At 45.2% G+C, this 15,180-nt stretch overlaps 1 protein-coding gene and 1 pseudogene across 2 annotated transcripts in view; both read left to right on the top strand.

The window, feature by feature from the left end:
- Positions 1 to 15,180, top strand: part of LOC126356192 (MOB kinase activator-like 2) — a 349,077-nt gene that overhangs the window by 63,018 nt on the left and 270,879 nt on the right. The window lies entirely within an intron of this gene.
- Positions 1,006 to 1,125, top strand: LOC126356547 (5S ribosomal RNA; annotated as a pseudogene).

Genomic DNA, 15,180 nt, shown 5'->3' with positions numbered 1-15,180 from the left:
AGCTTAAAAATACATAAGCAATCAATACCTTGCAATACTGCCGTTATCAACACTTGTGTTCGAATGTTTTTGCAGTGTCGATAAATTTTAGGCATTGGTATCTATATCAAATATCATATCGAATCTAGTAGCGACCGAATATTATGTTGCAGGTGGTACCATCCCTCGCAGACTGTAATCAGTGGCTACTGCTTGGCCGTGCCCAGCTACGACCGGAAATAATCTGCTCGTACAGAGAACTGGAACTGTTAGACTTGGGCATACACAGCACGGTAATAGTAGATTACATCTAACTGCCGGATTCGGGTTTTGTACAGACCAGCCATGACCACGAAATTGGTTGTCAACAACAAACTCTGCTGTCCTGTAGCTACATTTCTGTTGCGAGTTGTGTGCTTTCCCGTGATCCGGCTAACATGAACTGAAGGCCGCTTGGAAACATTTTTTTGCGTCTTTATTTATTTCACATACCCTCAAACCAGTTAGTAGGCACTCCGAGCAAAAAAAAAAAAAATAATAATAAAAATAAAATAAAAAATAAAAAAAATCTCTTTATGCCACAAGTGATCTATAAAGATTGTTGTTTGGAAATAGTAATTTTAAAGCAAAGGCATGTGAGTTACACATTTATGATTCGGAAAATGTCTTTGCTGTAGGGATCATCCACATGTACTGGGCCCTGTAAGCAACTGCTCTAAAAATTCATTATAGGGTTTAAAAAAGAAAGAAATTTCGTGCTGCAGTAATAACTTTCGCTAGTTAGCCTTAGGAAGCGGACACACGACATTAAACTACATCTTGAAACGACATATTCACAGGGTATCTACATCTACATATTTACTCTGCGATTCACACTTAAGTGGTAGACGGAGGATTTATCGAAACACCTTCAAACTATATCTCTACAGTTCCAATCTCGAACAGCGCATGGGGAAAAAATGAACGTTTTAATCTTTCCTCAAGAGCTGGATTTCTCTTATTTTATGATGATAATCATTCCTTCCTGTCAACGGCCTTGCCACGTTGGTAACACCGGTTCCCGTCCGATCACCTAAGTTAAGCAACGTTGGGCCCAGCTAGTGCTTGGATGGGTGCCCTACCGGGGAAAACTGGGTACCATTGGTATTCAGGACACACAAGTCGCCGAAGTGTCGTCCACTTGAAAGAGTTGCACCAGGCTATAGTGTCACACAACACTTATTTATCATTCCGTTCGTGTATAGATTAGCGTCAATAAAAATTTTCACTTTCAGAAGGGAAACTTGGTGATTGAAATTTCGTGAAAAGATTTCTCCGCGACGAAAAATGTCTTTGTTTAATGATTTCATCCGTAACCCGCATATCGTATCCGTGACACAATCTCCCCTGTCAACACAAATGCTGAGATAACGACGATCGATGACGACACTACGTTCTTAAGACTTGTAACTTCCATAGGCGAGGCATTTTTCATCGCAAAGGATGCGTAAACCGGTACTACTACTACTACTACTACTACTACTACTACTACACTGGGGAGTATTTCCCACAAAGCAAGTGTCATTTGAAATTGTTTACAGAACGTTAAGAATGCGTTTTGCGTGAAGCGTAACGATCATAATGCATGAACTATGAAGACTTGCTGCACCTATTTGCTGCCAAATCGTTTCCGGAAAGTATGGCACGTCATCCCATTTTAGCTTGGCAGTCAGAGCTGCGCTTTGTGGATGCTTTCCGCAGTAGTGGTGACATAGAAGAGTGTCTATTAAATACAGATGAAACGCCATTGGATGTTTCTCATTTTTTCTGAGAACAGAATTCACTCAGCGGAAGTTTATGATTTAACCCATTTCTATGAAGAGATAGCGGTCTTTATTATAGTAGCTAGGAACGAACTGCTTCGCGCGGACGGGAATAGAAACAGCTCATCACTAGGTTGGTGCTACAGATTGTGTCCGTATTGAACTTCATAAATAGTGACACAAAAACTTACATTTAGGTGAACAGTGTTTATTTTTGTACAACTCTACCTCATATCCGTTGTACGAGGGTGGTTTGAAAAGTTCTCAGAACGGAATAGAAAAGAAGTACTTGCATCATTGAAACTTTATTTTTCAATGTAGTCTCCTTGTATATTAATGCACTTGGTCCAACGATGTACCAGTGCCTTGACCCCATCTCGAAAATGAGTTTTGTCCAGGCCTGCAAAATAGTTGTCAACTCCGGTTATCAGTTCTTCGTTTGAAATGAATCTTAGTCCACCAAGAAAAATTTTCAGTTTTGGAAAAAGATTGAAGTCTGACGGAGCCATATCAGGTGAATAAGGCGGGTGTGGCAACAGTTCATACCTTAGTTCGTGTAATTTTGCCATGACGACAGCCCACGCTTGCGGGCGCGCAATGTCTTTATGGAAGATGACTTTCTTCATTGCTAAACATGGCCTTTTTCGTGTATCTTTTCTTGCAATTTGTCCAGTAGGTTAGCATAGTATTAACCAGTAATTGTTTGCCCAGGGGGGAGATAATCTACAAACAGAATCCCCTTCGCATCGCAGAACACTGATGCCATGACCTTTCCCACAGAAGGAATTGTCTTTGCTTTCTTTGGTGGCGGAGAATCAACATATTTCCACTGCTTTGACTGTTATTTTGTCTCTGGTGTATAGTAGTGCACCCAAGTTTCAACTGTGGTCAAAACCGGCGAAAAAAATCTTGCTCGTTTCTCCTAAAACAGGCCAAACATTGTTCCGATGTGTCCATTCTCGTGCATTTTTGATCCAGCCTCAAGAGTTGCGACACCCATCTCGCAGGTAATTTTTTCATTTCTAATTCTTTAGTTGAAATATGATTTACCGTTTCAGATGACATCTGGCAAGCGTGAACAATTTCACGCACTTTCAATCGTCGTTCCCCCATGACCATTTTGTGCACTTTTGTAATGATTTCTGGAGTAGTGACACATCATGGCCGACCACTGCGCGGATCATCATCTAAGCTCTCCGGACCAAATTTAAATTCATTTGTCCACTTGGCAACAGTTTAACATGAAGGAGCAGAATCCCCCTGTGTTTTATGGAAATCAGCACGAATGTCCTTTGCTTGCATACATTTCTTTACGAAGTACTTAATCACTGCTCGAATCGCGATTCTTTCCATCTTCCCAAATAACTAAGCGGGAAAAACCACGTCGCCGCCACAGCTCTTTTCCAGGAGCAATGACGTGGCACGTGTCTGGAGACAACAGTCAAATGAATATCACGTGAACAGCTCGTTGCGCTAGCGCTTACATCTCGTGGTGATTCCGAGAACTTTTCAAACCACCCTCGTATCACGTTATTGATACTGTAAATGTCATTCGTTTTTGGAGAATACCAACTTATGATTTTATGGGGAAATTCCCGCACGACTTTAGAGATAGTGGTTAAAGAACGAAAGAAGATACCACCTGAAGTCGAGCGACATATTTTCTTTATGTAAGTTAACATGAAAAAACTACACAATATTATCCATCATATTCGTGGTGGGAAATTAACGAGAATTTTGTAGAGAAGTCTCCGCTTTTTAACAGAGCAATAATTGGCAGCCTACAACGCTGTTTACAAAGGTGACAAAGCGTTCGTTCCAGGAAATGCTCTCCATTTTTAAGGCGGCGCTGCTAAAAGTTTTATTACATCCTTTTTCTTATAAGCTTGAATATCGTGCCGATAGCGATATCAATAGATCACGAATACAGTTCTGTTTAGGAAGACATGAACAAGATAAATCCGGTGAATTTCTTGAAGAAGTTAGGTGGATCACCAAAAAAATATGCATCTTTCAGGATTTCATGTTTTCCGCATTGCCGCGTGGTGGAGTCCGAATCTAATTCATCTCGGGTTCGAACACAATTTTTAAGCCCCTGTGACACCTTGGTCGGTAAAAAAGCTGTAACAATAAATTATCTATGGCAAACCCGAAGTATCAGAACTTCTCCAAGTTGGAAAGAATCAACTGCCAGGTACTAGACATGTCACTGTGTGCTTTTGGATTAAAGAGCGAGACAGACAGGTTTTCCACCATTTGTAACGGTGAACGTCGGAAGCTTCACACGACTGTTCGCGGATGATACTGTTGTGTATAAAGAGGCCACTGTGCTATAAATTGTAGAGAAGCGTAGGACGACCTGCAGAGGATCATTGCATGGTGCAGAGTTTGTGTGTTTACTCAACATAGACAAATTTAATGTTGCGCAGAAGTAGGCAGAAATACTCATTATTTTATGATTTCACGACTGCGGAAGTCACTCGAAACAGTCACGTCAATTAAATATCTGGAAGTATGCGTACAGACCAGTTTCTAGTGGAACCACCACATTAAATTAATAGCAGGAAAGGCAGAAAGAAATTTCAGGCAGTGTAGTCCATCCACGAAGGAGGTACGTTACAAAACCCTCGTTCGACCGTTACTCGAACACTGCTTGTCAGTTTGAAAATCGTACCATATAGGATTGGTAGGAGTACAACCGAAGAAGAGGCGCGCGTTTCGTTACAGCTTCATTTAGTAAGAGCGAAAGCTTGACGCTCAGCAGACTGCAGTGAAAGACGCTACAAGAGAGTCGTTTTGCATCCCGGTGTGGTTTACTGTTTGTTCCGAGAGCGTACCTTCCTAGGATACTCAACCAATTCTTCATCCTACGTAAATTAATTGAAATGATGATTAAGGTAAAATTAGACGCACTCGAAGGGGCGATAGGAGAGAGGGGGGGGGGTGGCAGAGGTAATAACAGTGATACACAAAGTTCGCCCCCCACATACCATAAGGTGGCTTGCGGACACTGTAGACGCATTTGGTTGTAGGATGCCGTTGTGGATGTGGTTGGAGCGGTACCTGGTGGAATTTCCTTGCAGCTTTACGGTGTTGGGTCGCGACGTGTGACAGGGAGCAGAGGCAGACGGTCAGCCGGTAAGCATTACGTGGGCAGCCCATACGAGTCCGAACCGGCTGCGGCTATGAATATCCGCCGGCGGGCGAGTCGCACTTCTTTCTCTCCGCACTCGCGTCGTATACGGAGTTCCGCGGCCGGTGACAGCTGAGGAATTGTGCAACTGCGAGGTGCATGCAGCGCGCCTAGGGCCGGTGAGGGCATATACCACTCATAGCATTGGGCTGCAAGGGGCGCCATATCCAAATATTCCATCAGTGTTCAGGTCGCACTTGTCTCTGCGCAAGCCAATAAACTACAGTATTTCTATTATTATACTGAGGCAGCGCGTACAGAGACGTGTATTGTGAACACCAGTCAAAATGCACGGGTTTAGGCAAGAAGGTTCGACGTCATGAGGAGGGCCACTTGCTGCATTGCGCTTGCGCAGTATTGCGCCACTGCATCCTCTGCCCCCCCTCCTCCCCCCCCCCCCCTGCCCGTCTGCTGCTGTTCCTGGCTAGTTACTGAAACAAGGGCAACAGGCACGCGACATTTGTGACATTTGCCGCAGCAGCACAGAAAATCTTATTTGCCTCCTATAAATATTGGCCGTTCGCTCAGGAGCTCGTCGACTCGGCGAGTCAGTGTGTCGGCGTCAGTCACAGTGTCTTCTTCCGACACGTAGCTGCTCCACGCCACGGTCATCTTCACCAGTCCCCCTTCCCAGTGGTCAGTTGCCGCCTGATGGGCCAAGTTTCATACTGAGGTCCTTCTAGCCATCTACCACTGGGTCGCCAGCCAGTCTCCAGACCGAGATTCGCGCCCCCTAATGCCTAAGTATCTGTGAGTCGCCTTGACTGGTCCCGATCACCTCGCTAATGGCGTAACAGCTCAGGGCCGCCGAGCCAGCACATGACGCACTGCTGCCGGGGATGTTTACCGTGCAACGTCTGTCCGCGCTCGAACCACGCTGACCGCAAGTTCAGCATCTCGTACTCCGCAAGCCACCTAATGGTGTCTGGCGGAGCGTACTTCTGGTGTCGTTACTGATTTCCCCCCCCCCCCCCCCCCCCCCCTCCAATCCTGCTCCACTCGCCAATGGCTGGAGGGAAGAATGATTATCGGTAAGCCTCCGTATTGCCTTTAATTTCACGAATAATTTTCTCGTCGTGTCACTCCGCGAGACGTATGTGGGGTGAAGTAATGCGTTTCCGACTCTTCGCAGAAAATGATCCGTCGTAATTTCAATAGTAAACTTCTCCGTGATGCACAGGGCCTCTCTTGTAGCGTCCGCCACTGGAGCCTGTTGAGCGTCTCTGTAACGCTCCCGCGCCGATTAAACGATCCCGTGATGAATCGCGCCTCTCTTCCTTCAGCCATACCTGGTAAGAATCCCGGATTGATGAGCAGTTCTCGAGAATCAGTCGAACAGCCGGGTGTCTTGTAGGCCACTTCCTTCGTGTATATATCTCGATTTTGTTCCGTTAAGAGCGAAGTTCCATCGGCAAGGAAGTCTGGAATACAGCGGCAAATCTGGTCCGATACTCCGCAAGCTCGTATTTTTCCATTAAACTAGTCCGGGATGGTGTCAGATGCCTTCCTGAAGTCGAGGAACTAAGCATCAACCTTAGCGCCGATATCCTATAGCCCTATGTGTCTCATCGAGAAACAGAGTGAGCTGAATTTCGCAAGACCTATGTTTGCGGAATCCTTTTTGATTTTTATAGAGTAGATCTTCGTTCTCCAAATAGTCATTCTTCAGCATAAAACATGTTCCATAATTCTATATCAAATTGACCTCTACGGTATAGGTCTATAATTGTGTGAATCTGTCCTATGACACTGCCTATAAATGGGAATGACCTGCGCTTATTTCCAGTCGCTACGTACCCTTCACCGATCAAGCATTCAACGATATAATGCTGCTAGTAGAGGAGCAAGTTTTTTCGCATAATCTTTGTAGAATCTTATATCATCTCGTCCTGGTATCTTTCCACTACTAAGCGATTGTAGTTGCTTTTCTATTATTCCACGATGGGTTGTCTCAATACCTGTCATTTCGATGTTCTTATGATGATTGAAAGGAGGGACTGTGTTAAGATATTCCCCGATGAAACAGTTTTGGAAAACCAAATTCAGTATTTCGACTTTCTCTCTGTTAACTTCCATTTTGGTGCTGTATGGTGTCGGAGTGTTTGCATAAATTATTTCGAACCGTTTACTAATTTTGTGTGAAACCAAAACCTCGTAGTTACGCAGGTTGGTTGATAAATTTTACTTTCAAAGTCAAACGCTAAATATGTCTTCACAGCCACGTTTCGCCGCCGAGGTCTGCTAGGTTGTCGCCAGGCCTCATCGCCGGAAGAGGGTGCGCACCTTTAATTGCTCAAGCTTGTGAGAACTTTAACGAGTTTTCATGATCGCTGACTGACTTCTTGCAGCCATATAACTTCCCAACCTACTCTGATAGCACTCGCCACCTCATAGAATACACAACGCCCATTTGTGGGAAGTGTCGAATGCCACCCTTGTAGCGGTCATTCCTTGCAACGCCGCTACATCAGGGAGGAGGTCGTCGTTCATCACGATCATAAATAAATGCGTTGAGGACCAGTATACGAGAATCATTTTTGCCATTAAAAGGCAGTCAGCTTTACAAATACAAATAAGAAATTGAATTATGAGTTGGTAGTTTCAAAAATATTCAGCTTTCCTTCTTCAGTTTTTCCCGACATTGCTTATGAAGAAATACTCGCACTCGCTCTGGTGCTACAGTATATAATTTCAGTAAAAAGTGTCTAGATTGCAACCTAGAGTGTTTTTCTTACTGAAAACCTTTCTTTATGTGAAGCAACTACTCCGTCTCCGAGTGACCAGTTTATATGCGGCTGAAATAGCTTTATTATCTTCTCGAGTTGTGAAACGCGCTTGCGGGGAGACGTGTCAGCTGGTGGGCACTAGATCAGGTCTGTAAGAAAAGTTTAATATAAATTCTGTGTGGGAATAGTCTCTCGTTCGCGATTTGCAAGTTGGCGAATATGCGACGACGTGAAGGAGAGTAATGTTTCACCGCGGTACACCCCTGGCGTTAGTTTTGAAGACGCATCGTTGTTTTCGATGCATTTGCAGTACATGTGGTTGTTTGAACTTCCAGAACATAATTTCCTCGAATTTTCTTTGAGATATGGATGAGCAAGGCTGTTTGCTTCAGCGTTGGTACGCTGGAACGCCGGCAGCGCATACCTTGTTGTTTAAAGCGGACATTGAGCCACTAAATCACTTGTTTCATCATAGCTTACGTGATAAAATCGTGATTTTATTCGGCATGGAAGTGGTTCAAACGAAAAAGTTTGTGTTATTCCGTGGCTTTCGCATGCGGCTGCCAACGTTTACAACATAAGGCGTACTGTACTATGCTAAATCATATCAACACAACCCTAAACAACGGTGCTTTGGAAATTTGTGGATCCTCATTGGGGGAGGGGGGGAGGCACTAATTGATTAGGCAAGCTGGTGCGGTCATTTTGTGTGTGTGTGTGTGTGTGTGTGTGTGTGTGTGTGTGTGTGTGTGTGAGAGAGAGAGAGAGAGAGAGAGAGAGAGAGAGAGAGAGAGAGAGATTAGGTTTCCCGTTATTTCCATAAGTCACATTAGGCAAATGACGACATAATGCATTTGGACGAAAAGGGCACAGCCGATGTCCTTTCCCGCCCTTCTCTAATCCGTGCTTGTGGTCCATCTCCTAAGACGTCGTTCTCGACGTGACGTTGAACTATGATGTTCCTTCCTTCCACAGTAATGTGAGGAGTAAACCTGTGGTTGTAGGTGAGCAGGTAGTGGATGTACCACTCCGCGCTGTGAGTAGGCGACGGCCAGTTATACTCATGACATCACCAACTCAAGTTTCTTTCACTCCCTGCAGTGACTCATGTGTTTCACCCAACCGACAACGAGGTGTGCAGCAGCGTCGTGGTCTTGCATTCAGAAATCTAGGACAGAGCTATGACGACTGAAGAGTATTTTATGATGCGCCCACAGTAATTTATGGTGGCCCACATGGTGTACTGTTGGCTATGAATTAAGATTCCATGCGTGGCTGTTGAACTATTGAGGTTGTGAGGAAGTATTTGCCCATTACCTTCCACATCATCCCGTTCGCTGCTTACCATAGGAAAAAAAACATGAACACTTCAGACGATTATGTGTTGTTAAATAAAAACGACAGTGTTTAATTGATTGAATGCAATTAATTAATTGTATCCTTCCGGCTATCCAACGGAGTTGTTGTTTCCATTTTTCACACAGTATTTCGACGACCAGCCTAGTAGTCTAATTCAGGTGCTGCGAGTTTTGTTGTTATGTGTACTTGATACCAGGTCTCCAACCATCTGACAGATCGCGACTGCAGTTAATGTTTTCCAATACACGTGTCGTTTCAGTATGCTTAAGCATCTTGCGTAGCAGTGTGTGTTGATGTAGCTGTACAAGTGACTTTGCAGCGTTGCAACGTACACTGAGGTGGCAAAGTCATGGGATGCCCCCTGATATCGTGTCGGATTTCCTTTTGCCCGGCGTAGTGCAGCCACTTGACGTGACATGGACTCGACAGGTCGCTGGAAAGTTCCTTGGAGAAATGTCGAGCCATGCTGCCTCTATAGCCGTCCCTAATTGCGGAAGTGGTACCGGTGCAGGATTTTGTGTGCCATCTGACGTCTCGATTATGTCGCATAAATGTTCGGTGGCAGTCATGTCGGTCGATCAGGGTAGTCAAACCATTCGTTCGAATTGTCCAGAATTTTCTGCAAATCAATCGGGAACAATGCCCCAGTGACGTGGTGCATAAAAATTCCATCGTTGTTTGGGAACATGACGCCATGAATGGCTGCAAATGGTCCCAAGAGTAGCCGAACCTCCAGAGGACCCGGTCTATTCCGTGTAAAAACACCCCACACCGTTACGGAACCAGCACCAGCTTGCACAGTCCGTTGTTAACTTGGATCCATGGCTTCGTGGGGTTTGCGCCATATTCTAGCCCTACCATCAGCTCTTACCAACGGAAATCTGGACTTATCTGACCAGGTAATGGTTTTCCAGTCATCTAGGGTTCAGCCGATATGGTTACGAGTCCAGGAGAGCACTGCAAGCAATTTCGTGCTGTTAGCAAAGCACTTGTGTCGGTCATCTGCTGTCATAGCCCATTAACGTCAAATTTCGCCGCACAGTCCTAGCGGATATGTTCGTCGTACGTCCCACATTGATTTATGTGATTGTTTCGCATAGTATGGAAATAAAATCTTCACGGTTTTCTAGCTGCGTCAATTTGAATAAAATTCTCGAACTTGCGATGGCTATCTCCACTGTCGCCGTCAGGAGTAAAACCACTGACTGCCGGGACTGGCTCGGTCCTCCGCTTATATAGCCACGATTGCGGCCTCTGGCACGAGTCAGGGGCCCGAAACGAGGCGTGCGCTGAAGGCGAGTAGGGCCGGCCCATGTTTGAAACTACTGTTCGTGCCTCCCTATAAGCGCCAAGCGTTCGTCATTGCTTCCTTTCGACATCCAAAACCCACCCCCAAGTCCTGCTAAGTGTGTTCCCGTGGTTTAAGTGAAAATTTTTGCTATTCATTCTAATCTCAGCCACTGCTATTATAACGGAATCCCAGTATGTTGACGCATGAGTCAAAACTCTCGTGTTTTCAGACACTATTTCGCGTCCGTTTTCCAGGCAATGCTCAGCAATGGCTGACTTGCAAGCTCCCTCTGTTTAATATGTCACTTGTGCTCTGCAACTGTGCGGATTGTCTGACCTGTATAGATGCTGCCGCGTTCGCAAGAGACACCGGGCACACGAAGAGGTATTATCACCAACCACTCAGTGGAAAGCTTCCGCTTATGGAACATGGGCGCTGCTCACTTCCATTGCTCATTTAAGAGATTGTATCACCTGAAATATTCTTTTCGACCATTGGTTCCTCATGCATACAGTGTGTATCCTCCATCTTGTGTATATTTTGTCCCACAAAGATTCTAATACTCTTTAGAAACTACTTGCTCTGAATGTTCCTTCTTGAGTGTCTCCAGTATCCCGCTTGCCTTACTTACCAATTATGTGTACAACAGGTACAATGTTCTTGAATACTTGATTACCAGCAGGCACATGTCAACAAGCTATCTAGATATATTTTTGCACTTGTAGGCGGGTATGGCGGATGTTGTGGGGCATAATGGATTAGGCCTCCTGATGAATTTAGGATGTTTCGTTTTCAAGTGATCCTTTATGGTGGGAAAAACGTACTGATGTCATCTATGTTGTCCATCCTGTGCGCGATTATCACCAATCCTGTCAGTAAAGGCTCTGACAATACGCAATGTCTGTCGCTGAAGCAACAGCTATTGAAGTCTGAAACATACCTGTCATTCAATTACTAAACAGTGTGCCGTGGTGTAACGATTCAACTACTTTCTAAGAGAGGTTTTGTATCACTGGCTGGTTGTCAAACATAAAAGATTGACTCTTCGTTGAGCCAAAGGTACACACAAAAGAGAGTAGTGAATTTAAGTTTTCCTCCTTTTTTTACTTTGTGTACTGCCTTATGGTAGGTCTCGTCATGGGGGAAGCCTCGTCAGAGAGGCCCACCGCATGAGCGTCTAGAGGAGTGATTCCAGTAGTGGTTTCCCGTTGCCTTCCACTGATGATGATGAAATGATAATGAGGACAACACAACACCCAGTCCGTGAGCCGAGAAAATCTCCAACGCAGCCGGGAATCGATCCCGGGCCCTTTAGCGTGACAGACCAGCGCGCTGACCACCCAGCTATTGCGCCGGACGTTTTCCTCCTAGTAGTATTTTATTTATGAACTTGCTGAGTACCTGGCGTTGCCTAGGTATGTTGTTAGTCCGTTTCCTCATCCCCTTCTCCCTGTCCACCTCCTCCAGTCCCCCTCTCCATTCATGTCTTCCTTCTCTCTCTGTCCATCTGCTCCTCACCCCTCTCAGTCAATCCCCTCCACCCTATCTCTCATCCATCCCCTCCACCCCTTCTCTCTCTCTCTCTCTCTCTCTCTCTCTCTCTCTCTCTCTCTCTCCATTTTCCTCACCTCTCCCCCCCTTTGTCCATTTCCTCCATCCCCTCTCTCTGTCAGTCTCCTCCACCCCCCTCCCCTCTCTGCCGGCCGGTGTGGCCGAGCGGTTCTAGGAGCTACAGTCTGGAACCGTGCGACCGCTATGATCGCAGGCTCGAATCCTGCCTCGGGCATGGATGTCTGTGATGTCCTTAGTTTAGTTAGGTTTAATTAGTTCCAAGTTCTAGGGAACTGATGACCTTAGAAGTTAGGTCCCTTAGTGCTCAGAGCCATTTTGAGTCCCCTCTCTCTGTCCATTTCCTCCACCTCCTCTGTCTGTGTGTCCCCTCCTCCTGCAAACACTCTTGTGTATCTGCTCCTCCCCGTCTCTCTAGCTGTATGCTTCTCCCCCCTCTAAATCCCTCAGCTTCTCCGTTTCAATCTCCTCCTCCCTCACCCTTTGAAACGGCTCTTCCGTTTACAAAGGTCAGGTAACATGGTTCCATTGAGGAAAGGTGCTAGACCAAAATTTTCAAAACTAAAATTTATTACAAAATTCTTTCATGACATGTTTCTTTCATTCCTTGGTACTTACTCGCTACAAACGCAAAGGCACCTAATTTCTATTGTAATTTTACAACAGCTAAAATCATTCGAATGTTTTTCATCATTCCAGTAATTCAGAAAGTTTCATTTTGAATTATTTAAAAGCAAAAAGAATTCGCTTTAAGAATATATATATATATATATATATATATATATATATATATATATATATATATTTCTTGTAATTGTTAAGGTGAAGTATCCCAGGCATTCATTTTAAGTTACAAGAAACTTTCTATAAAGTAGGCTAAGTTTCAAGGGAACAACTACCATCATAAAAGGACATTCTAACGAAGTTACTCCTGAACAAAGATAGCTGAAGCAACACTGGTTTCCTGTAGAGTCTCGTTTACTAGAACTTGTGAGGAGATTCTCAAAATGGCCAGTGACAATTCACAAGCCGCGCCAAGGTAAAACTCATCAATTACTATAGAGTTCCAGCTAGAAGGCTCCTGATTCACCAGCAAACCACACAGTTATTACCATTTGATGTTACTAGTACAAGTTTCAACCGCTGCAATCAACACCCTGAATGTGTTTAACAAAGTTAGCGTGTCTGCACAAGTCCACACAATTGCCAAGCGTAACTCAATAAGTTATCGGTTGTCTGTATCTGCAATGACGTTCTGCTGGATGGCAAGGATGCGCACACACTCATCGTGGCCGAAATCCAAATATACCAAGGCTGAACGCAGTGCCTGCTTCGCGGCCGTATCTTGCTGTTCCATCACGGCTTCGTCGAGTCGAGAGTAACTCAACACTAGCGCGTCCTGCAGCTCCTCGCGGCCTCCTCAACAACGATCTACCTCTGTGCGCATGTGGCTTGCTATTTCATAGGTTCCACACTCCGCAGAGCGTATGTCCCTGAGTACGGTATCAGCAGTGTCGCATAGTACAAATCGATAGGGCGGATTCGATGTGGAGCACCCACCTCCTGTGTCTCCTCCCCCACCCTACCCCGTCTGCCTCCTACCCCACACCCTGTCTCTCCTCCCCCACACCTTCTGTCTCCCCCCCCACCACTGTATCCCCTCGTCCCCCTCTCTTTGTGTCCATCTCATCCTCCTTCCCCCATTTCTCTGTCCATCTCCTCGTGCCGTCTTCTCCCTCCATCACCACGTTATCATCCCCAAACCAGTATAACGTCAGTGATTCCCATTGCTATTTATTCCTAGATTGTAAGTAACTTGTGTACCAGGTTTGGTTGAAATGGATCCAGTAGTTTAGGAGGAACTTTTTATCTGCGGTTTTGTCCAGGTTCGCACATATCACAAAAATTTCACCTATATGTTAACAAAAAATTGTGCGCATTTATCACTTGTATCTCTAGCGAATTTCGCCTCCAGTTTCGTCTTCAGGTAGCTCAGTGTTTACGATGTCACATTTCCTTAACTGTGTTTCGTATAGTGATATAATTTTGCAGGTACATTCTGTGGTGTATATTAACACTGTCTGCAAAATATAATCGCGAATAAACTCAGTAGCAAAGAAGTAATAAATTAAAACGTCTTGCCTGATCGGGAATTTTACTGCATGAACAGCGAAAATGTAGTAAGCGATAAACTTTTTTCCTTTCATCATTGTGTGGGGAATGTCGGCGAGAAAAATTCTCGTTAAGGTTTGAAATGATGAGTAAAGTTTGTTTCAGCCGTGATCTCATTCTCAAATTTTGCGTGAATGTAGTCTGGTTATTTGCAAGTCGTGAGATACGCTGCTTTATCACCACCACCCTCACCGCTTTGAGAGGTAGGTGTTTCTTAAACCCAGAGTGGTTCTATCCAGAAAGTGACTGCTATGTGTACAAAGTTCGGTTGAAATTGATCTAGTTGTTTAGATGTGCAGCATATATACATATTTATAGTACATACATTTATTTACTTTTTATTTATTTACATTTTATTTTATTTTTTATTTTTTGTAATGTGTGAGCATCAAGATGGAACTTTTGCTACCTGTGCGCTTCGGAATGCTATCAAACCGCACAAGCGATGTGTCATTAGGCTGTGCGAAGTGTATCTGCTCTCTCTCTAGTATATCGCACCCGAGTGAACTCCACGTGGGAAAGGCACTACTAGGGACTAAATAAGCGGGAAAAAAGCTTTGTCCGAATTCGTGAGGAGGACGCTCATCCAAAAAGAGCGAGAGCAGCCGGGAGCGCGGACGCTTGAGCGGCCCCGCGGAACGGCGACCGTCGACCGCAGAGTCGTTCCATCCCGTGCCGTACCGTCGCTGGTGATGCGTCTCGCACGCGACCGGTCAACGCTCGCGAAGCTGCCTGGCGGAGCGAGCAGAACACCGTCACGCCACGCCACACCGTCTTGCTGCGCTCTGCAATCGATAGCAACAGGCGCTGCGGGGCCACCGATCTCGTCCATCCTCTGCGCTCGGACTCGACCGGCCGTCCGGGCGAGCTAACTGCCACTACTTCAGAGCTTTCTGTGTGCCGCCGGCGATGTCCTGACAGGTGAAGCAGGAAAACTATATAAGCAACGTTCGTGAAACGGATACAGGGTTGTTCATAAATACCTGTACATCCGGAGTTTCAGAAGATGGCTGCGCGAAAAGTAAACAGAAAAATGGTAGATGTCAGTGGACAGAGAATAATTCAGTGTAGATTCGTAATACGCACCGT

Source organism: Schistocerca gregaria, chromosome 3, assembly GCF_023897955.1.
Source record: "Schistocerca gregaria isolate iqSchGreg1 chromosome 3, iqSchGreg1.2, whole genome shotgun sequence".
Lineage (NCBI taxonomy): Eukaryota > Metazoa > Arthropoda > Insecta > Orthoptera > Acrididae > Schistocerca > Schistocerca gregaria.
This window is presented reverse-complemented; position numbering and strand designations above follow the sequence as displayed.